Raw genomic sequence first — 24,214 nt, 5'->3', positions numbered from 1 at the left:
CAACCCCAACAAGTCTTGCAACAGTCAACAATCCTTGGTTTTCCATACAAGGTCTCATCGTAGACATCCATGGTAAGATACTCCCTTGCATCAGCAAACTGACTTTGTCCTTCCCTGCATATGGTTCATCTCCAAAAAGCTCAAATGAAACACAAGTATCAACACTTACTTCATCATGAGGTTCCTCCAAATGAGTATCCTCATCCACCCATGTCTACAAACTGCATGATCCTGGTCCAACTTGATCAATCTCAAGTACATCCTCAATCGCTGTCACATCTGCAACATCTTGAATCATCACGGCTTCCTCTTCCTTGTTAGCACAATCTGCAACTTCATCCTGCTCCATTTTCCAACCAAGTTGAAGAAGTTCGTCTTCAACATTCTTTTCCAATACTTCAAGTTTATCTCGAATCTGGGGGTTCTCTTCTTTCATCTGCTTCAACCTGTATAAGGTTAGCAAGAGCTTCCCTTTGCATTCTTCCAGACCTTCCATGCCTTGTCGTTCAACTTGGCCTAAGCATTAAGCTTCGCCTCTGCTAAACCTATTTCACCATTCACCTGAATCACCTTGATATTCCACCCGTCACTTGCAAAAACTGAACTTTCTTTCAAGTCTTCGGTCTTCGTAGAATCAGCTCCTTGATTCAGTTCACCAAGTTTCCTGCAAAACTTGGACCAGCTCTAACACCACCTGTCACGAAGTGACAGTGGGATTAGCTTCTTCCATAAATCCCCTTTGCACTTCACCAGATCTGATACCGCCTGTCACGCCCCTACACTAGCGGTAATCTTCCAAGCGCACTATAGCGAGGTGCGCACGACCAAACACTTTCTTTTCACCAATAATTATGTTCATGGACTACGCCTAACCATTCATACTTAGTTTATTTTTCATTACCAATTATTATCTTTATCCTTTATATAGATTAAAACCCATACATATTCATCATCAACAGCAATTAACACATATACAATTTCACAACAGTATAAAGGGAGGGGCAACTCCCTACAATATGAGTCTGCTGGATATCAATATAATTTTCCACTTTTACAAAGTATAAGCTAAATCTTGGGAAACCCCAAATTTACACTTAGCCAAATTTCCAACTTTCAGCAAACTCGATTGCCCAGCTCGTCCGCACCTCTGCACGGCCGTCGCATGACTCACCAACCCTTCGTTCACCTTATCGCATGTCTTCACCGGACACGCTCTCCGTTTGTTCAGCAAATGCCCAAATCATGCTATCCTGCCTGACCTCTGTTCAGTGGACCACATGCAGTTCCACCTGCCTGACCTCTATTCAGTGGACCACATGCAGTCCCGCCTGCCTGACTCTCATTCACGACCTTCAGTTCCAACCTTCGTTTCAGCATGCATGGCGTGCCCTCGCCCGGCCTCCCATCCACATGTCCACCCACTCCTTCGCACGACTCACCCGAGTCACCTTCGCATGACTCACCCAAGTCGCCTTTGCACGACTCACTCGAGTCCGCCTAAACGCCTTCACCTGAACTTGTTCACCCAAACAACTTCACTCGAGTTGCCACATGACTTCACCTAGGTCACCACATGACTTCACCCAGCTCGCCCGAACGACTTCACCGGAGTCGCCCAACGACCTCACCCGGCTTGCCCGAATGACTTCACCCGAGTCGCTTGACAACCTCACCCGGGTCGCCCGAACAACTTCACTTGGGTCACCCAACGACCTCACTCGATTTGCCCGAATGACCTCACCCAAGTTTTCTGCCCGAATGACCTTGCGTGAGTTTTCCTCCTGAATGACCTTGCCCGAGTTCTGCTTGAATGACCTCACCTGAGTTCTACCTGAATGACCTTGCCTGAGTTTTCTGCATGAGTTTCCTACACGAGTTTCTCACCCAACTTTCCTGCATGAGTTTTTCACCCGAGTTCTGCCCGTCGTGCGGGCTCATCCATGCACCATAGAACTCCTCTGATCGAACTCGTGTTGATCAAATGATGATGGCTCATCTCCACAAACGCTCCACCAATATATACGGGTGGGTGGCGGGTTGTGTCACTTGACCGACCCACACCAAACGCCCAGCCGACTCATTCATAATGTGAACTCTCACCCATGAGCTGGGTCGTCCCGCCCAACTCGTGAGACCGCCCCCTCAACGCTCACCCAACGCCTTATGAACTCATCTTTGGTTATTTCACTTCGCATTTCACACGAGCTCCTCACCCGTCCTTCGCACGGTGAAGGTGACCCGGACCGCAGGTCCTTACACCAGTGGCCAAATGGCCTATGGGCTTGGCTAGGTGATTCTGTGAATCACCCTGCCCGCCTCCCCACCCCAACTCCCAAATGGCTTGTGGGTGTGGCTGGGTGATTTTGGGAATCACCTCGCCCTCTGCCCCACCCCAACAACCAAACAACCTAAGGGGTTGGTGGGGTTATTCTGAGAATCACCCGACCCTCCGCCCAACCCTGGCGGCCCAACGACCTGAGGGGGTGGTGGGGTGTAGCTGCTAGTTGACGTTGCTTGCGTTTAGTTTCACTGGTCAGTTCGTTTCGTACACACCTGCCTCCATGTTGACCCATCCCATCTAGCTAGTGGCCTGGAATAAATAAGTAAAGGTTGCTTATAGTGATGACAATAAGTAGTTGGGTAAGGTTGTAGTAGGTGGTGTAGGTGTATTGGGTAGGGGACATACCTATTCCTACTGGGATTACCTATAACCTATATGGGCATAAATGGTACCATGCTAGTTTACCTTCCCCTTCCTATGATTGAGAGGGCCATGTTGACCACCTCGGAGGCCCAACGGCCTGTGGGGTGGCGGGGTGATTCCAAGAATCACCTCACCCTCTGCCCCACCCCAGCAACCCAATGGTTCATGGGGGTGGCGGTATGATTATGAGAATCACCCCACCCTCAACCTCACCTCGATGGCCCAACGACCTGCATGGGTGGCAAGGTGATTCCGAGAATCACCCCTTCCTCCGCCCCACCCCGGCGGCCCAATAGACCACTACAGTTGCTGGGTGATTCCAGGAATCACCTCACCCTCCGCCCCACCCCGGCTGTCCAACAGCTTGCGTGGGTATGGGGTGATTCTGGGAATCATCCGGCCCTCCACCCCACCTCGTAGGCTTAACGGCTCGCGAGGGTTGTAGGGTGATTCTCGGAATCACCTCTCAACCACCGTAGGCTGTTGGGCCATCGGGGTGGGGTGGAGGGTTGCACATAACCTCTGCCCCACCTTGGCTGTAATGCCCCTGAGCTCCTTGCGACGGACGAGCGCCTCACCAGATGAGTGACAATTCGGGGAGATGAAGTGTGGAGGACACACAAGGCAAACCATATGACGTGCGAAGCATTTCGAGAAAAGTGCGATGGAGTTTTCATGGTGGTTTACATATATCATGTGGGTAGTCCCAAGGTGCCCCGTACGATGGGCAGGCCGATGGGCGAGTGGGTGCACGATGGGGTGGCCGAATAGCGAGTTGGGCGAGCTGACTGTGTAAATAGTGAACAGGCTGACGGTTGTGAAGAGAATGGCAGATCAGCTGGGCATTCAAACATGGAGCGTTTGGGTATATATATAGTGGACGAGTTGGAGGACTTGGACATCATTCGATCAAGCATCATTCGATCAACCAAGGAGGAAGTATGAGCTCGGCGTAGAGCTGCAGGTGGACACAGTTCAGGCGTATGAGCTAGGGTTGAAACGGGCGGGCAGCGCGGTTGGTTGGCAGGGCGAGCATGTATGAAGGCAGGCCGGGTGACCCGCATTGGGCGTCGGCTGAACAGAGGTGCCGTCGCTAGGTGAGCGCACATGGTGGGCAGACCAGACGGGTGACTCGTGGAGGGCGTCGGGAAAACATCGTGCAAAGTCGGTTGAACGTGCGGACGGGCGACTCGGGTAGGGCATGCCGTGCATGACGAAACGTAGAGTCGGTTGAACGTGCAGACGGGCGACCCGGGTAGGGTGCACCGTGCACGACGAAACATAGAGTCAATTGAATGTGTGCCCCTCCCTTTATACTATTGTGCATTTCTACTTGTATAATGTTGTTTATGATGAATATGTATGGGTTTTCATCTATATAAAGGATAAAGGTAATACTTGGTAACGAAAAATAAACTAAGTACGAATGTTAGGCATAGTCCATGAACATAAGTATTGGTGAAAATAGAGTGTTCAGTGGTGCCACACCTCGCTATAGAGCGGTTGGAAGATTACCACCAACGTAGGGGTGTGACAGGTGGTATCAGAGCTGGTCCAAGTTTTGCAGGAAACTTGGTGAAGTGCAAAAGGGGATTTTGTAAAGCTGATTCAGGAAGTGCAGGTGAAAGAAGCTGATCATTGATCAAGAGTTGATTCAGTTTGCAGGGAACCTAGTGAATGGTGGATGGTCTATACTAGATCACAAAGAAGGAAGCTGATGGCAGAGATGGCAGGTGAATCTCATGTTGTGACGGGTGAATCTAGCCACAATGCAACTGAGGCTTTCATAAACAGGATATTGGAAAGGATGGAAGAATTGGATTCTTTCTGGACTTCGAGAGTGGCTGGGGTCATTAAAGATCAAGAAGGCAATGTGAAGATGAGAGAGGAATTCGATGAACTCTGAGACCGATATGAGTATACTGATTTTAAGTATACACAACTTGAAGAGGAAGTCAAGGAGATTGGGAAGGCAAGAGACCAAGGTTTGGCAGAAATCTTGAACTTGCAGAAATCTCTTGACGAAGCAAAGGATGAGATCATGGTGTTGAAGAAGGTCGTGAGACATAACTCAGGTGGAGGAGTGTCTCATGTGAAAGTCAAGGAACCAGAATCTTATGATGGTACAAGAAGTGTGAAGACTCTTGGTAACTTTCTATGGGATATGGAGCAATACTTGGAACGCTTGGGTTTACCAGATGAGGAGACTAAGGTGAAAGTGGCTGCTCAATTCCTGACGAAGGATGCTAAGATGTGGTGGCGAAGGAGGATGGATCAGATTACCAATGGTGGTGCTGATGACATAACTTCATGGGATGACATGAAGAAGGCTTTGCAGACCCACTTCAGTCCTCAAGATGAAACATGGGAAGCAAGGATGAAGATAAAGTATATCAAGCAAATGGGAAGTCTGCAGACATATCAGCGAGAGTTTGCAAGTGCAGTTCTGGAACTTCCAGACATGGTGGAAAGGGACAAGGTGTTCAACTTTATTATTGGGCTGAAACCTTGGGCATGCAATGAAGTGAAGAGGTAGAAGATTAAGACACTTGAGGAGGCTTTTGTTGCTGTGGATCGTTTGGTGGAGCATTATGACGAAACTTCTGATGAGAAAAAGAAGAAGTTCGATAAGCCGAAAGAGAAGAAAGATGATGCTTTGAAATTGAATGACAAGTCAAAGACGAAGAAACCATTGAAGTGTTGGATATGTGCGGAACCACATATGGTGAAGAATTGTCCTTCAAGACCGAAAGTGGCTATGGTGGCACAGTCTAATACAAAGAAAGAAGAAACTTCTGTGGGGGTGATGTAGATACTTGGAGCTGCAGCTACTACGGAAGCGGTCTCATGAAGAGATCCAGAAAGGAACAGCTTGGAGTATGTTCGGATGAAGGTTGGGAGTGTGGATGTACTCACTATGGTGGATAGTGGGGCTACTCACAACTTCATGAGTGAAGATGTTGCGAGAAGGATTGGGCTGAAGTTTGTACCAGTGAAGGCACAAATGAAGACAGTGAATTCTCCTCCTGATTCGTGATTGGTGTGGCTGAAAAGGTGGATGCAACACTAGGTGAGTGGACCGGGAAAGTTGACTTCACTATAGTGTAGATTGATGACTATGAAGCTGTGCTGGGAATGGAGTTTTTGAAACAATATGATGCGATGATTGTTCCACATTTGAAGAAGCTGTACATTTACGATGGAAGGGAAGATGTACCCATTGGTGTTCCAACCATTGGTGTGACAAGACCCAAGTGTAAGTTGGTAGTGATGCAGATGGAGGACGAGAAGCATATGAATGAAATGTGTAAGCGATTGTCTACTACTGAGGGAAAGCTTATAGAGCAGTCACAGGTTATCAGGACACTATCCGATAGTATCTTGGATTTTTTTAGGAGGCTAGAGGATGTTGAGGATGATGATGATGACGATGTTTATGTGAGGTCGAATGTCCAGGAGGAGGATCGGGTTGCATATCTACAGAGGATGGAGATAGAAGATCTAGACAGGTGGATTGAGCTGATTAGTGAGGGAGAGCCTTCAGGCTCTACTCCCTCCACATCTTCTTAGATGACTTAGAAGATGGGGCTCATTGTTAGCTGCTCATGGCAATGAGTCCTTTAAACAGGTTGAGCAGGTATGACAGATAGATGGTGCAGGAATGGTTTGGCATTAACATCATGACATGTTGCAGATGGGATGGAGTTTCCATGGACCTGAGCATGGGGTTGGAGCAGATTCTTGATGAGTTCGAGATGTGGCAGAGTCTGAGAAAAGACTGGTGAAGGCATAAGGATGTGCATTCTTATGATTTGAGCATGACAGTTGGACTGATCACCCGACTAGTTCAAGTCATGGGGGTCGATAGTGTGCAGAGATGTGTCAGCATTATGTTGGAGTATCTTGACGACAGTTCACGATGGGATGACACATGGTGGAGACGGTATTTTTTTCATATGTTGCAGGGATGTTTGTGATGTATGGACTGGTTGATATCACGGATCAAGGATATGGTTGTTATCTTGGTGACAGATGGTTACTAGGATGAGATATTGTTGAGGACGACAATGATTTTAGGTGGGGGAGGATGTAATGCCCTGAGGTCTATGTGACAGACGAGCGCCTCACCGGATGAGCAATGAGCTGGGGAGACGAAGTGCGGAGGATGCATAAGGAAAACCATAGGCCGTGTGAAGCATTTGGAGAAAAGTGCGATGGAGTTTTCATGGTAGTTTACATATATCGTGTGGGCAGTCCTGAGGTGCCCCAAACGATGGGCAGGCCGACGGGCGAGTGGGTGCATAATGGGGTGGTCGAATGGTGAGTTGGGCGGGCCGATGGTGTAAATGGTGAATAGGTCGATGGTTGTGAGGAGAATGGCAAGTCAGTTGGGCGTTCAAACATGGAGCATTTGGGTGTATATATAGTGGACAAGTTGGAGGACTTGGACATCATTCGATCAAGCAAGGAGGAAGTGCGAGCTAGGCGTAGAGCTATAGGTGGAAGCAGTTTAGGCGTATGAGCCAGGGTTTAATAGGTAGGCAGCGCGGTTGGTTGGCAGGGTGAGCGTGCATGAAGGCAGGCTGGGCGACTCGCATAGGGTGTCGACTGAATGGAGGTGCCGTCGCTGGGTGAGCGCACACGGTGGGCAGACCGGGTGACCCACGGAGGGCGTCGGACAAACATCATACAAAGTCGGTTGAACGTGCGGACAGGTGACCGGGGTAGGGCACGCCATGCATGATGAAACGTAGAGTCGGTTGAATGTGCATACAGGCGACCCGGGTAGGGCGCGCTATGGACGACAAAACGATGTGGTGGTTGAATGTGTGGATGGGTGACCCGAGTAGGGCGCGCCGTGCACGACGAAACGATGAAGTGCTGGTTTGGTGAAACGGAGGTGTGACTCATGCGGAGGGCGCCTGGGTGAGGTGACATGGTAACGATAAGCTCGCCTGAGTTGGGCAAACGACACGATGAAGTTGGAAATTTGGCTAAGTGTAAATTTGGGGTTTCCCAAGATTTAACTTGTACTTTGTAAAAGTGAAAATTATATATATTGATTCGGGCAGACTCATATTGCAGGGAGTTGCCCCTCCCTTTATACTGTTGTGCATTTCTACTTGTATAATGTTGTTTATGATGAATATGTATGGGTTTTCATTTGTATAAAGGATAAAGATAATACTTGGTAATGAAAAATAAACTAAGTACGAATGTTAGGCATAGTCCATGAACATAAGTATTGGTGAAAAGAAAGTGTTCGGTGGTGCTGCACCTTGCTATAGAGTGGTTGGAAGATTATCGCCAGTGTACGGGCATGACATCGGTGGCCCAATAGCCCACAATGGTCACGAGGTGATTCTGGGAATCACCTTGCCCTCTGCCCCACCCAGGTGGCCCAACAGCCCGAGGTGGTGGTGGGGTGGTTTTGGGAATCAAAGCTGGTGAACCGAATCAAGGAGCTGATTCTACGGGAAGGCCAAAGACTTGATAGGGAGTTCAAGTTTTACAGGTGACAGGTGGTATCAGAGATGATTCAGGTTTTGCAGGAGACTTAGTGAATGGTGAAAAAAATCTGAAGGGTGATTTAGGTTTGCAAGGAAAGTGGATAGTAAAGATGGTGGAAGGACCTATGGCAGGTGAATCTAGACATGATGCAGGTGAAGCTTTCTGGTACAAAGTGTTAGAACAGATGAGTAGTTGGAGTTATGAATGGGCTTTGATGAAGGTCGAGAATATGAAGATTCGGAAAGGTTGTTCGAAGATAAAGGAGGAACTTGAAGAACTCAAGAACCAATACGGGAGTACGATGGAAGATGGTGAACTCCAGGAACTTAATGAGGAGATCCAGTAGAATGGCCTTAGTCTTCAAGAACTCTTGAATGAGAGAAGTCGACTAAGGAAGAAAAGTGCCATGGTGGAAATCAAAGTCAAGCAGCTTGAGGATGAGATGAAGAAGGACTCTCTTGTTAAGAAGGTCGTTGTAATTGAGCAGGATGAGCTCGACTACATTGACATACTAGGGGACTACTACCGAAACAATTAGGCAGATGTTCGAAAGCTTAGTTCAATGGAAGTAGTCAATGGGCACTTGGTTGGTGCACTTGAGCACAATGCAATGGAGGACAAGCTTGAGGGAAGTCAAGCTGAGCTAGGATTTAGTTGCATAGATAATGAAGGAAGTGAAGTACCTTAAGAGAGATGCCGAATTGGAACATAAGTGAATGGACACTTCTGAGGCCAAATTCTTGAGGAAGGTTGCTAATGTAAGACACAAGATAAAGCCGACAGAAGGAGGTAATGCCTTGAAGCTGAGTTTTGTGCAGATAATCGTGAAGGGCAAGAGATTTGTAGCTTTGGTGAATATGGGAGCTACTCATAGCTTCTTAAGCAGGAAAGCAACAAAGTCTTTTGGGAAGAAAGCTAAGATGGGGAAAGAGTGGAGTGCTTTCAAAGCAGTCAACTCTACCATGAAATCTGTTACTGGTGTGATGGAGAACACTCAGGTGAGAGTGGGCTCCTGGTTCGGAAAGTTGGACTTGAGGATCGTGGACATGGATGATCATTCTATGGTGCTGGGGAAATATTTCATGAATCTTGCACAAGCCATACCAATTGTGGACCGGGACATTCTCTTGATCACAGCTGAAGGGAGAACTATGTTGGTTTTGATGAATAGAAGGAGTTTCTTGGGGTATAGACCAAGGATTTCTTCTATGACTTTGTATCCCAAAGATCCAAATGTGAAGCATGAGGATGTGGAGCAAAGAGGACTTGGGAGTATGACTCAAACAACGAAGGAAGAGAATTTGATTGACTTCATTGCAAGAGCGAGGAAGAAGGAAGGAAGTGGGAGATCAATCTCACGAATCCTGAAGCACTTGGCAGAGACATCTTCTACTGAAGATCTTCAGAATGGAGTTGCAGATGAAGGGAGTTTGAGTACTTCTTTAGAGGCAGTGGTTGGAGAGGATTATGCAGGTAGAGATCCGGCTGGCATAGTGGAATTTTGCAGGTATGATATGGGCATATATGACTTTCAGTTAACGAAATACAAGCTTGACAAGCTTGGGTATACATGTGAGGAGGTTGAGGCTGTGCACAGATAGTTGAGGACACAGTACCAATCTGATACATGGGTGGATGAGAGTTAGGGAGGAAACTTCCTGGCCCTCCTTTCTCGATAGAAAACCTTGGAGATGGGTTAGTGCAGGGACCTTGGTTGGAAGGGGTTGCACCACCTTGGCAAGGGGCCTTAGAGGAGGCTTCTTTATGATGACAAATTTGCAGACTTGGATGTGAATGACTGATTGTTGTGATGGGTCTACCTAGCTGGACAACATGGGAAACTTGTGTCATGGACATCAGGTTGGAGACATGGAGCATGGCAGTCTTATCCAGGGACATTATGCAGAAGCACTTCTAGAGGTGTCACTTGTGGGCATCCAATGAGGAGTGCTAAGGCAAAGATGTTGTGTAGGTGGATTTGCTGGTGTGACATGGAGATGTTGTACTTATGAGTCGATGGAGGTGCTGTGCACTTTTGTACAACAAGAACATGGACTGGATGGACATGTTGCAGATGTGATGGAGATTCCATGGACCTGAGCATGGGTTTAGGGAAAATTCTTGATGAGTTCGAGATTGTGACAGAGGTCTAAGAAAAGACTGGTGATGGCATAAGGATGTGCATTCTTATGATTTGAGTGTGACAATTGGACTGATCACTCGACTAGTTCGAGTCATGAGGGACGTCAATGTATAGAGATGTGTTAGCATTATGTTGGAGTATCATGGCAACAGTTCACATGATGGGACGACACATGGTGGAGACTGTCGTACTATATATGTTATAGGGATATTTGCAATGTATGGACTGGTTGATATCATGGATCAGGGAGATGACTGTTTTGATGGATTATGAGACGTTTTATGGTAGCTACAGTGGATGGCTGGATTTTCGAGGACGGTAATGACTTCTGGTGGGGGAGGATGTAATGCCCTGCAGTTGTCACAACGGACGGGCGACACGGGCAACCCGTCGGGTGAGCTGAACGACGAAGGATGAGTTGCGGTTGGCAAAGGCATGACGAGTGAGTGAGTTGTAGATGAGATGGGCGAGCGTGGAGAAATCCAAATGCCGCAGACTTATAGTGGGCGAGCGAATGCTCTAGCCCATGAGCCGACTTGAGCAATGGGCGAGAGTCACAATGGTTTGGTGGTCGTAGGGACTGGTCGATGCATTGGTGGGGCTGCCACATGTTATAGCGTGTGGGCCAAAAGTGTAAACAAGCGAAAAGGTCGATGGTTGTGCGATGGATTGGCAGGTCGGTTGGGTGACCATACAATGAGCGGGCGACCTTATATATGGGCAGAGGCGAGTTGAGGTGGAGGTAGATTCAATCAACAAACTCGCAAGTCGAACAAGAAGTGTGAGGGTTCTACAGTTGGACAGTGCCGATGTGCCTGCACGACAGGTAGAGCAAAGGATAACCGAGTGAAAGCGAACGTGAATGGAGAGCGACCTAGGTTGGGCGCTGGGTGAATGTTGGGTGGCCAGGTGAAATGTGCCGGGTGGTTGAACGAGTTCGGGCAGGGCTGCACGACGTGTACACCCGCTAAACGAAGGTGTGACTATGTCAATGGGCGACCAATAGAAGGCACACCTAGTTCGGGTGAGTGGTTCGTGCGAGGTGACATGGAGGTGTGCCTACCAACCGGTTGGATGAAACGAAGTGCCGAGTTTTGGTTGACGAAGGTGCGACGAGGCATGCAGAGGGCACTCAAGTTAGGCGACATGGACACAGGGAGCGTGCTCGAGTTGGGCAAATGACACAGTTCGTTCAGTGAGTTGAATGAATGCGTTCGAGAGTAAACAGAGAGTTGGGTAGAACATGCGGTGACCGTCCAGAGGTGCCAACAAGTTGGGCAATTGAGTTTTCCGATGAATGTAAAATTTGGCTAAGTGTAAATTTGGGGTTTCCTCCAAGATTTAACTTGTACTTTGAAAGTTGAAGATATATATATATATATATTGATATACGGGTAGACTCACATCAGGGAGTTTCCCCTCCCTTTATATTGTTGTGCATTTGTACATGTTAATGCTATTATGATGAATGTTCATGGTTTTGATCGTGTATAAAGGATAACTTAATACTTGGTAATGAAGAAATAAACTAAGTACGAATGTTAGGCATAGTCCATGAACATGAGTATTGGTGAAAAGAAAAGGGTCGGTGGTGCCACACCTCACTATAGTGCGGTTGGAAGAGCACTGCCAGTGTAGGGGCGTGACACCGGCAGCCCAATGGCTCGCGGGAGTGGCATGGTGATTCCGGGAATCACCCCTCCACCCCCGTAAGCCGTTGGGCCACCAGTGTCACGCCCATACACTAGAGGTACTCTTCCAACTACACTATAGGACGTGCGGCACCACCCACCACTTTGTTTTTAACAATACTTGTTATCATGGACTACACCTACTTTTTATACTTAGTTTATTTTTCAACTTTCCTAAGTATACTTTCATTAGCACAGTGGAAATTTTCTTACATCATTCATCATTATTATCTTTAACATATATCCACAACAGATAATAAACAGGGAAGGGAAACTCCCTAAAGTATGAGTCTACCCAATAATATCAATACTTCATAAAATATCCAGTTTTATAGTCTTTGCAAGAAACCCCAAGTTTCCTTGGTACAATATCTATCAAATCGTGCAAGTCAGCCTGCACCGTTCGCACTGCCCGAACCACCGTTCGAAGTGCCCAAGGATACTTCCGCCCGTCGCACCTCATTCACCGTCGCACTGTTTAGCATGTCGTTCACCCTCGGGTTGTTCAGCCAAATTCCCTCAACTCGTTCAGGTGGACGCCCTTGCACGCCCTTGCCCATTCAGTCGTTCAGCCTAGCACCCTCGTACACCCTCGCCCATTCACTCATTCGGCCCGATGCCCTCGCATGCCCTCGACTGTTCACTCGTTCAGCCCAGCGCCCTTGCATGGCCTCGCTCGAACGCCTTCGAATGACTTCGCCTGAACGTCCTCGAACGACTTCACCTGAACGTTCACCCATTTAGTCATTCAGCTTGGTGCCCTCATATGCCCTTACCCGAATGCCTTCGCATGACCTCGCCTGATCTTTCATAAAAATGCCCTCAAACTCCCTCGCTTGGTCGTTCGACCCGACGCCCTTGCACAGTCATTCGCCCTCGCGCGCCCTCACACGGTCGTTTGACCTGATGCCCTCGCACACCTTTGCACAACCTGTGGTTTTGTTTTCTACGTTTTCCCTGGCTCAGTGTTTCGGTCCAAGAGTCTGCCTACACCTTACCTAATTTCAATCCTCTCCAAGTTAGCTTGCCCTCCAACTCACATGAACACTTGGAAACTTGCTTGAATGATTTTTGCCACCATTCCAATGCTTTACTTATATGGTAGCTGGTCCATCGTTCGGGGCATCGCCTCACCCAGTCGACACACTGTTTTGTCTAACTCGCCCCAACTTTGCATTGGTCCATGGCGTGGGTTCCCATGTGCGGGACCGCCCCCACATATAAAATTTCCACCACCCAACACTTAGTCATTTTCAAAAGATGACTTTGCATCGCATGTTTCCTTCGTTCAGTCATCTCGTCACATCATTCGCGTGCACCCTCAACTTTTCGTTCAACCGCCCAGGTCATCGCTTGCCCATCATGCACCCATGCCGACTCTTGCCGACCCATCGGTTAAAGGTGTCCGCTCGGCATGCCCGACTCATGGGCTTGACATACTCCCCCACTCTAAACGGTTGTCGTCCTTGACAACACCATCATACAACATCACAAAGTTTTGCTAGCTCCAACATCCAAAGGTGCCCATGCTGCTTGCCTCTGCTCTTCCATCGCACAAACCATAGAGGCTTATGTCTCCATAAATCTGAAATTCTTCTCAATCCATGATCATCAACCACATCTGTTGCAATCCCCACATGTTGCTGCCACTGTGGAAGGTTGGTCCCTCCAACTCAAGCTACATGCTTTCTGCAACATATCGTGTCGACCCCATCATGTATCGCCATCATGTGAACTGCTGCCATGATACTCCAACATAATGCTAACACATTTCTGTACACTTTTGGAACCCATGATTCAAACTAGTCATGTAGCTAGTCCAACTGTCATGCTCAAACCATGAGAATGAACATCCTCATGCCATCATCAGTCATTTCTTAGACTCTTGTCACAACATCAACTCAATCAAGAATCCATCTCCACCTAAGTAAGCCATGTCCAAGTCCATGAACTAAACTCCATCTCATCTGCAACATGTTGTCCATGATGTTTGGTGTTAATGTGCTGCATGAAATCAGCCTCATCTATCCCAACATCATCATCTATGTGTGTAAAATCCATCTCCCCAAAATGAAAATATCCTCTCATCAAACCCAACTCTTGATGTGCCACATCTAAGTCCATGAAGCAACCTCCATCATATTTATAATGTGCCATCCCTCAAGTCTAACAAAGAAACAAGTATACGCCTGTCTCATTTCCTATGTGTTGCCCATTATCATATACCAATCATCTCCCATGTATCAAAAGTGGTTGAGTCTCGGCTCAACCCATGCCCAAGTGTTGCCACCAAGGCATCATCATCGTTGTAACTCCATCACTCCAAAGTGCCTCATATCGATCCATCTCATCAAGTCACTCTCTCAAGCACACCCATACATGTACTCAAAAGTATGCACCCCATCCTGCATCAAAGTCCCTAACCTTAGCTCCTCAATCCATCAGATACTCTAAGTCCACCATAATATGAAGTCCACAAAAGTCACAACCTCATGTCATCATGATCTCCATGAGTCATCTCCAAGCAACATCCTAGCATGCATACATGTCTCGGCCCAAAGTTTTCTGCAAGATGCCTCAGCTCTCCATGTAGTAGGAATGCTCCATAGTCTACTCACAAGTCTAACCAAGTCCATGGCCTTGTTGTACAAGAGTGCACAACATCCCCATCGGCTCATAGATAAAACATCTCCATGTCACATCAGCAAATCCACCTGCACAACATCCCTGCCTTGGCACTCCTCATTGGATGCCCATAAGTGACACCTCTACAAGTTCTCCTACATAATGTCCCTGCATAAGACTGCCATGCTCCATGTCTCCAACTCGATGTCCATGACTCAAGTTGCCCATGTTGTCCAACTAAGTAGACCCATCACAACAATTGGTCATCCTCATCCAAGTCTGCAATCCGGTCTAGTGAACTCGGTCACCCAAACCATATCATCATCACATGAGTCTCTTCCACCATGGCTCCCCCACTGAAGGTTCCACCAAGACTTCCTCTTGGTCTCAGCCATGAGAAGTCCACCCAAGAATCACCATACTCAAGTGTGTGCCCTTCTCCAATATTTCCATGAGTCATGCTGGGCACTTAGCGAATTTCTCCATATGGATAAAGCATGACCCATTCCTCTGCAATGATCATTGTGTTCCTCCCTTATCATGGGCATTTGTACCTTCTGCCATAAGGTCACAAGAAGCCCCAACAAGCTTTGCAGCAGTCAATGGTCCTTGCCTCTCCATACAAGGTCTCATTGTAGACATCCATGGTAAGATCCTCCATTGCATCGGCAAACTGATTTTGCTCTTCCCTGCATATGGTCCATCTAGCAAAAGCTCAACTGAAACACAAGTATAAGTGCTTACTTCATCATGAGGCTCCTCCATGTGAATATCATCATCCACCAATGTCTACAAACTACACGATCCTGGTCCAACTTGATCAATTTCAAGTTCTTCCTCCATCGTTGTCATGCCTACAACATCCTCAAACATCACGGCTTCCTCTTCTTTGTCATTGCAATCTGCAGCTGTAGCCTGCTCCATTGCCCAACCAAGTCGAAGAAATTTGACTTCAACATTTCTTTCCAAGACTTCAAGTTCATCTCGAATCCGTGGGTTCTTCTCTTTCATTCGCTTCAACCTATATGAGGTTAGCAAGAGCCTCCCTTGACATTCTTCAAAACCTGCCATGTCTTGTTGTTCATCTTGGCCTAAGCACGATGCTTCACCCCTACAAAATCTGTCACGAAGTATTACACTTCCCTTCTGCAAATCTGAATCACCTATCACGAATGCCAAGTATTTAGCTTTTCTGCAAATCCGATTCTCTGAATAAGGGCTCTGATACCAACTGTCACACCCCTACAGTAGCAGTACTCTTCCAACCACACTATAGGAGGTGCGGCACCACTGATCACTTTCTTTTTAACAATACTTGTGATCATGGACTACGCCTACTTTCTATACTTAGTTTATTTTTCAACTTTCCTAAGTATACTTTCATTAGCACAGCGGAAATTTTCTTACATCATTCATCATTTTTATCTTTTAACATATATGCACAGTAGATAATAAACTGAGAAGGGCAACTCCCTGAAGTATGAGTTTGCCCGATAATATCAATACTTCATAAAATATTTAGTTTTACAGTCTTTGTAGGAAACCCCAAGTTTCCTTGGTACAATATCTGTCAAATCGTGCAAGTTGGCCTGCACTGTTCGCACTGCCCGAACCACCGTTCAGAGTGCCGAAGGATACTTCCACCCGTCGCACCTTATTCACCATCGTACTATTCAGCATGTCATTCACCCTTGGGTTGTTCAGCCGAATGCCCTCAACCCATTCAGGTGGACACCCTCACATGCCCTCGCCCATTAAGTTGTTTAGCCCTCACACACCCTTGCCCGTTCACTCATTTGGCCCCGTGCCCTCGCACACCCTCACCCATTCGCTTGTTCTGCCTAGTGCCCTCACACGCCCTCGCACGAATGCCTTCGAACAACTTCACCCTAACGTCCTCGAACGGCTTCACCCAAACGTTCACCCGCTCGGTTGTTCGGCCCGGTGCCCTCACACACCCTCACCCGAAAGCCTTCGCATGACCTCACTCGGTTGTTCAAAAAAACGCCCTCAAACGCCCTCGCCTAGTCATTTGACCCAACGCCCTCGTACGCCCTCGCCCGAACGCCTTCGTACGACCTCACCCGGTCATTCAGACAAACTCCCTCAGACGCCCTCGCCTAGTCATTCGACCCACCCTCGCACGGTTTTTCATCCTGATGCCCTTGCACACCCTCGCACAGTCGTTCGACCCGATGCCCTCGCACACCTTCACACGACCTACAGCTCCATTTTTCTGTGTTTTCCCTGGCTCAGTGTTTCGGTCCAAGAGTCTGCCTACACCTTTCCTAATTTCAGTCCTCTCCAAGTTAGCTCACCCTCTAGCTCACATGAACACTTAGAAACTTGCTTAAATGATTTTTGCCACCATTCCAATCCTTTGCTTATATGGCGGTTGGTCCATCGTTCGGGGCGTTGACTCACGTAGCTGACCCACCATTTCATCCAACTTGCCCCAACTTCACATTGGCACATGGTGTGGGTGGCCATGTGCGGGACCGCCCCCACATATAAACTTTCCACCGCCCAACACTTAGTCATTTTCATAAGATGACTTTTCGTCGCACGTTTCCTTCGTTCGGTCATCTCGTCGCACCATTCGCATGTGCCCTCAACTTGTCATTCAACCGCCTAGCTCATCGCTTGCCCGTCATGCACCCATGCTAACTCTCGCTGACCCGTCTGTTAAATGCACCCACTCGGCATGCCCGACTCGTGGGATTGATAGCCAGTGTGGGGCAGAGGTTGAGGGTGTAGTGGGGCAGGGGCTACCCACCCTGGTGGCGCAATGGCCTATGGGGGTGGCGAGGTGATTCTGGGAATCACCCTACCCTCCGCCCCACACCGATGGCCCAACAGACCATGGGTGTCACGCCCCTACACTGTCGATACTCTTCCAACCGCACTATAGGAGGTGTGGCACCACCGACCCTTTTCTTTTCACCAATACTCACGGTCATGAACTACGCCTTACTTCTATACTAAGTTTATTTTTCTCTTTTACCAAGTACTTTCATTCATTATAACACAATGGTTAAACATTCATCAGCATTAACATAAATGCACAACAGTATAACTGGGAGGGGGAACTCCCTATAATGAGTCTGCCCGTAATAATAATATATGTATAAGTTATAATCCTGAGGAAACCCCAGATTTACACTTAGAATATTTTTACATTCACTAGCACAAAACGTTCAGCCAGCTCGTCGCCATGCCCACATAGTCGCCTGAACGACTCTTGCCCAACTCATCATTTGGCTCCACATGTTCACCTAAACGTGTTTCATTCAACTCGTCTAACTCGTCGGGCACTCCACCAAACACCCAACTCACCCACTGGCAGGCACTCTCCATCGAATGCCCAACTCGCCAAGTCTCCACTGGTGACTCATTCACTGTGCATCCCCGTTCAAGACTTCGCATGAACCACCGTTCACCAACTTGTGTCATTCGGGTGGGCACCCTTCCGCGTCCTCGTATGCCCTTGAATGACTCTCTGAATGGTCACTCGAACAACCTCCTACACAACTTCCTGCATGACCTTCGAACGACCTCCAAACGATGCCCTGAACGAACGCCTTCGAACAACCTCCTACACAAATGCCCTCGAATGACTTCCTGCACGAACGCCCTTGAACAACCTCCTACACAAATGCCCTCGAATGACCTCCTTCAGGAATGCCCTCAAATGATGTCTTGAACGATCGTTCGCCCGGACGCCCTGTCGTGCCCTCAAATGACCTTCCTCTATTTCAGCTCAGGTGCTTTGGCCCTGCCCTCATCTGCCTGCACCTTCACCTATTTACTTCAGACCAGTTCACACTTTCACCTTTGCTCTACCTTGAACGCTCTGAGCTTGTGTTTTTTTTTATTCCATAGCTCCATTTCCATGTCTTTCCATATATATGGTTCACCCCCTCCATGAACCATTGCATCTTCATGTTCGGCCAACCTCCATACATCCCTGTTTTATCCCTTGAACAGGTCAGCTCGCCCATCGGCCAACCCAAGTGTGGTGTCCCATCATTTGGCCTTGCCTGCCCGTCGGCCCGCCGAGACCGCCCACGGCCTATATATCAAACAACCTCCACAACACTTCGCACGTGTTTCACCCTTTCACTTTCTATCCCATTTGGCTCACCCACACTTTCTCACTATGCACCCTTGCCCAAATGTGTCTGCAACTCGAGGTCCTTACATCCTCCTCCATCGGAATTCATTGTCGTCCTCGACAATCCTCCATCCTAGCAACCACTTGTCACCAAGATATCATCCACACAACTATGTATATGGGTAGTCTAGATGTCTACTACTCAACCTGCTTCATGCCATAGATATGCCACTATTCTACTAGGAATCATGTGCTGGTACCCATCATGTCGGTGATTAGTTGGGTAGCTAATCCAGCCATGCATTGCCTCCACAAGAACTCATGCCCCATACATCCTCATGACTATCCACTACATGCTTTTTGTCAACCTGTGTCATCTCACCCCTAGATGCCTGCCCAAAGTGTTTAGAGATTCACTGCCATGAGCAGCTAATAATGAGCCTCATGCTCCCTTATAATCTAAGATGATGAGGAGGGAGTAGAGCTTGAAGGCTCTCCCTCACTTATCAACTCAATCCACCTATCCGGATCCTCCACTTCCATTCTCTGCAAGTATGCCTCCCGATCTTCTACTTGATCATCCGACCTCACGTACTTTTTGTCATCGTCATCCTCCACTGCCTCCAACCTCCTAGATAGATCCAAGATGCTATCTGACAATGCCTTGATAACTTGTGACTGCTCCATAAGTTTTGTCTCTGCAACAAACAAACGCTTACAGATTTCTTCATCTTTCTTTCTCTCCTCCATACTCATCGCTGTCAGCTTACGCTCGGCCTTAGTTACTCCCATGGTCAGTACACCAATGGGTACATCCTCTCGTCCATCGTAAATGTACAGTTTCCTCATATGGGGAACAATCATCGCATCGAATTCCTTCATGAATTCTATACCCAGTACAACTTCATAGTCATCTATCTGCACCACAGTGAAATTGACTTTCCCTATCCATTCACCTAGTGTCACATCCACCTTTTCAGCTACACCAATCATAGAATCTAGAGGAGAATTCACTGTCTTCATTTGTGCCTACACCGGTACAAACTTTAGCCCAATCCTTCTCGCAATATCATCACTCATAAAGTTGTGAGTTGCTACACTATCCACCATAGTAAGAACATTTACACTCCCAACTTTCATTTTAACATACTCCAATCTATTCCTCTCAGGATCTCTCCTACAGACTACTTCCATGGCCAATGCAGCTCCCAATATATGCATAATCCCTATGGAATTTTCTTATTTCTTCGTATTGGACTGTGTCATAGTAGCCACCTTTGGTCTAGAAGGATAATTCTTCACCGTATGTGGTTCCTCACATATCCAACACTTCAAGGGTTTCTTCGTCTTCGACTTGTCATTCGATCTCGAAGTCTCCTCTTTCGTAGTCTTCTCTTTCGGTTTGTCATACTTCTTCTTCTTCTCATCAGAACCTTCATCAAAGTGTTCTACCAAATGATCCACAACAATAAAAGCCTCCTCAAGTGTTTTAATCTTTTGTCTTTTCACTTCATTTCACACCTAAGGTTTCAGACCTGTGATAAAGTTGAAAACCTTGTCCCTTTCCTCCATGTCTGGAAGTTCCAAAACTGTACTTGCAAACTCTAGTTGATATGCTTGCAGACTTATTGTTTTCTTCATATACTTTATTTTCATCGTTGCATCCCATGATTCATCCTGTGGACTAAAGTGGGTTTGCAAAGCCTTCTTCATTTCATCCCACGAAATTATGTCCCCGGCATTGCCATTGGCAATTTGGTCCATCCTCCTTCGCCACCACATCTTAGCATCCTTCGTTAAGAATTGAGCAGCTACCTTGACTTTGGTTTCCTCATCAAATAATCCCAAGCATTCCAAGTACTGGTCCATGTCCCATAGAAAGTTTCCAAGGGTCTTCGCACTCCTTGTACCATCATAAGAATTCGGCTTTTTGATTTTGACATGAGTCACTCCTCCACCTGAGTTGTGCCTCATAGCCTTCTTCAACACCACAAGCTCATCTCGAGCTTCATTAAGAACTTGCTGCAAATCCAATATTTTAGCCAAACCTTGATCTCTTACTTCAACAACCTTCTTGACCTCTTCTTTCATTTGTGTATACTTCCATTCCATATACTCGTATCGGTCCTTGAGTTCTTCAAATTCTTCTTTCATCTTCTCATAGCCTTCATGAACCTGTATGTTCTCAGCCTTCATCGAAGTCCATTCAGAACCCCATTCCTCCATTCATTCCAATACCCTATTTAGAAAAGCTTCACCTACATTGTGGCTAGATTCACCTGTCACAACCTGAGGTTCCTCTGCCATCTCTACCATCAGCCTTCTTTGTGATCTAGTATAGACCATAAACTGTCAATCTAAATCACCTTTCAGATTCCTTGTCCCGATCACCTCTAATACCACCTGTCACGTTAGTGCAGTGGGATCAGCTGTTTGTCGCAATTCACCAACCTCTGATACCACCTATAACGTTGGTGTAGTGGGATCAGCTTCTCGTCACAATTCACCAGCCCTTGATACCACCTTTCACATTAGTGCAGTGGGATTAGCTTCTCGTCGTTCATAAACTTTGATACCACTAGTCATGTTAGTGCAGTGGGATTAGCTTCTCGTCGTTCATCAGATCTGATAACACCTATCATGCCCCTACACTTGCAGTACTCTTCCAACTGCACTATAGGAGGTGCAGCACCACTGACCCTTTTCTTTTCACCAATACTCACGGTCATGAACTATGCTTTACTTCTATACTTAGTTTATTTTTCTCTTTTACCAAGTAATTTCATTCATTATAACACAACAGTTAAACATTCATCAGCATTAACATAAATGCACAACAGTATAACTGGGAGGGGAAACTCCTTATAATGAGTCTGCCCATAATAATAATATATGTATAAGTTACAATCCTGAGGAAACCACAGATTTACACTTAGAATATTTTTACATTCACCGGCACAACACATTCAGCTAGCTTCTCGGTGCGCCCACACGGTCGCCTGAACGACTCTCACCCAACTCATCGTTTGACTTCGCACATTATCCCAAACACGTTTCTTTCAACTTGTCTAACTCATCGGGCACTCCACCGAACACCCAACTCGGCCACCGGTGGGCGCTCTCCACCGAACACCCAACTCGCCAAGTCTCCACCAACGAGTTGTTCACCATGCACACCCATTCAAGACTTCGTACTAACCACCATTCACCAACTTGTGTTGTTCGGGTGGTCACCCTACCACACCCTCACATGCCCTCGAACAATTCTCCAAACGGTCACCCAAATGACCTCCTGCATGACCTCCGAACAACCTCTGAACAACCTCCAAATGATGCCCTAAAACAACACCTTCGAACGACCTCCTGCATGAATGCCCTCGAATGACTTCCTGCACGAATGCCCTCAAACGACCTCCTACATGAACGCCCTCGAACGACCTCCTGCACTAACACGCTCAAACGATGTCTTGAATGATCATTCACCTGGATGCCCTTCAGCGCCCTCGAATGACCTTCCTCTATTTCGGCTCAGGTTCTTTGGCCCTACACCTTCACTTGTTTATTTCAGACCAGTTCGCACTTTCACCTTCACTCTACCTTGAATGCTCTGAACTTGTGCGTTTTTTGATGCCTTAGCTCCATTGCCAAGTCTTTCCATATATATGGTTCGCCCCCTCCATGAACCATTGCATCTTCATGTTAGGCCGACCTCCATACATCCCTGTTTCATCCCTTGAATGGGTCGGCTCGCCCATCGGCTAACCCAAGTGTGGTGTCCCATCGTTTGGCCTTGCCTGCTCGTTGGCCCACCGGGACCATCCATGGCCTATATATCAAACGACCCCCACAACACTTTGGACGCATTTCACTTGTTCACTGTCTATCCCATTTGGCTCGCCTGCACTTTCTCATCATGTGCCCTTGCCAAAATGTGTCTGCAGCTCGAGGTCCTTACAGCGGGGGTGGTAAGGTGATTCCGAGAATCACCCCTCCCTCCACCCCACCTCGGCAACCCAACAACCCATGGGGGTGGTGGGGTGATTCTAGAAATCATCTCACCCTCTACACTACCACGGTGGCCCAACGACCCGTGGGGGTGGCAGGGTGATTTTGATGATCACCCTGCCATCTGCCCCACCCCAGTAGCCCAGCGGCCTGCGGGGGTGGTGGGGTGATTCCAGGAACCATCTCACGCTTTGCCCCACCCCGGTGGCCTAACGAATTGCGGGGGTGGTGGGGTGATTCCTAAAATCACCCTGCCCTCTGCCACACCCTGGCAGCCCAACAACTTGCGGGGGTGGCGGGGTGATTCTAGGAATCACCACGCCCTCTACTCCACCCCGGCGGACCAATGGCCAGCACAGGTGGAGGGGTGATTCCAGCAATCACCATGCCCTCAGCCCCACCTCAGCATCTCGTGGGGGTGGCAAGGTGATTTTGGGAATCACCCTGCCCTCCACCCCACTTCGGTGGCCCAACAACCCATAGTAGTGGCGCGGTGATTCTGGGAATCACCCCACCCTCCACGCCACCCCGGCAACCCAACGACTTGTGGTGGTGGCAGGCTTATTCCAGGAATCACCCCGCCCTCCTCTCCACCCCGATGGTACAATGTCTCATAGGGGTGGCGGGGTGATTTTGGTAATCACCCCACGCTCTGCCCCACCCCAACGACCCAATAGCCCAGCTGGGTGTCAGGGTGATTCTGGGAATCACCCTGACCTCTACCCCAACTAGGCAGTCCAACGACTCGAGGGGGTGGCGGGGTGATTCTAGGAATCACACTACCGTCCACCCCACCCCGGTAGCCCAACGGCCTGCGGGGGTGGTGGGGTGATTCCTCGAATCACGCAAGCGGTCCAACGACTCGCAGGGGTGGAGGGGTGATTTCGGGAATCACCCCACCCTCCACCCCACCTCGGCCACCCAACAACCCGTGGGGTTGGCGGGGTGATTCCGGGAATCACCGCGCTCTCTGCCCCACCCCGGCCCAACATCCCGCGGGGGTGGCAGGGTGATTCTAGGAATCACCCCACCCTCCTCCCCACCTCGATGGCCAAACGGCCCGTAAGGGTGGCGAGGTGATTCCGGGAATCACCCTAGCCACCGCCCCACCCTAGAGGCCCAGGGGCTCGTGGGGGTGGCGGGGTGATTCCGTGAATCACCTCACCCTCCACCCCACCCCGGTAGCCTAACGGCCCACAGGGGAAGCAGGGTGATTTTGAGAATCACCCCGCCCTCTGCCCCACCCTAGCTGTGAGGACCACGAGCTGCAGAGCGGCCTGTGATGCGAACAGGTGAGCTACGGCCATGGTGGAGTCACGCGAAGTGAAGAAATGATTGTGCAATGAGTTTTGAGTGTGGAGATATATATATCGGGTAGGTGGTCCCGGGTGCCCCGACCGATGGGTAGGCTGACGGGTGGT

This window comes from Pinus tabuliformis, chromosome 4_2 (assembly GCF_031772625.1).
Source record: "Pinus tabuliformis cultivar Carrire ecotype Pingquan chromosome 4_2, CPIR1, whole genome shotgun sequence".
NCBI classification, from domain to species: Eukaryota; Viridiplantae; Streptophyta; class Pinopsida; order Pinales; family Pinaceae; genus Pinus; species Pinus tabuliformis.
This window is presented reverse-complemented; position numbering follows the sequence as displayed.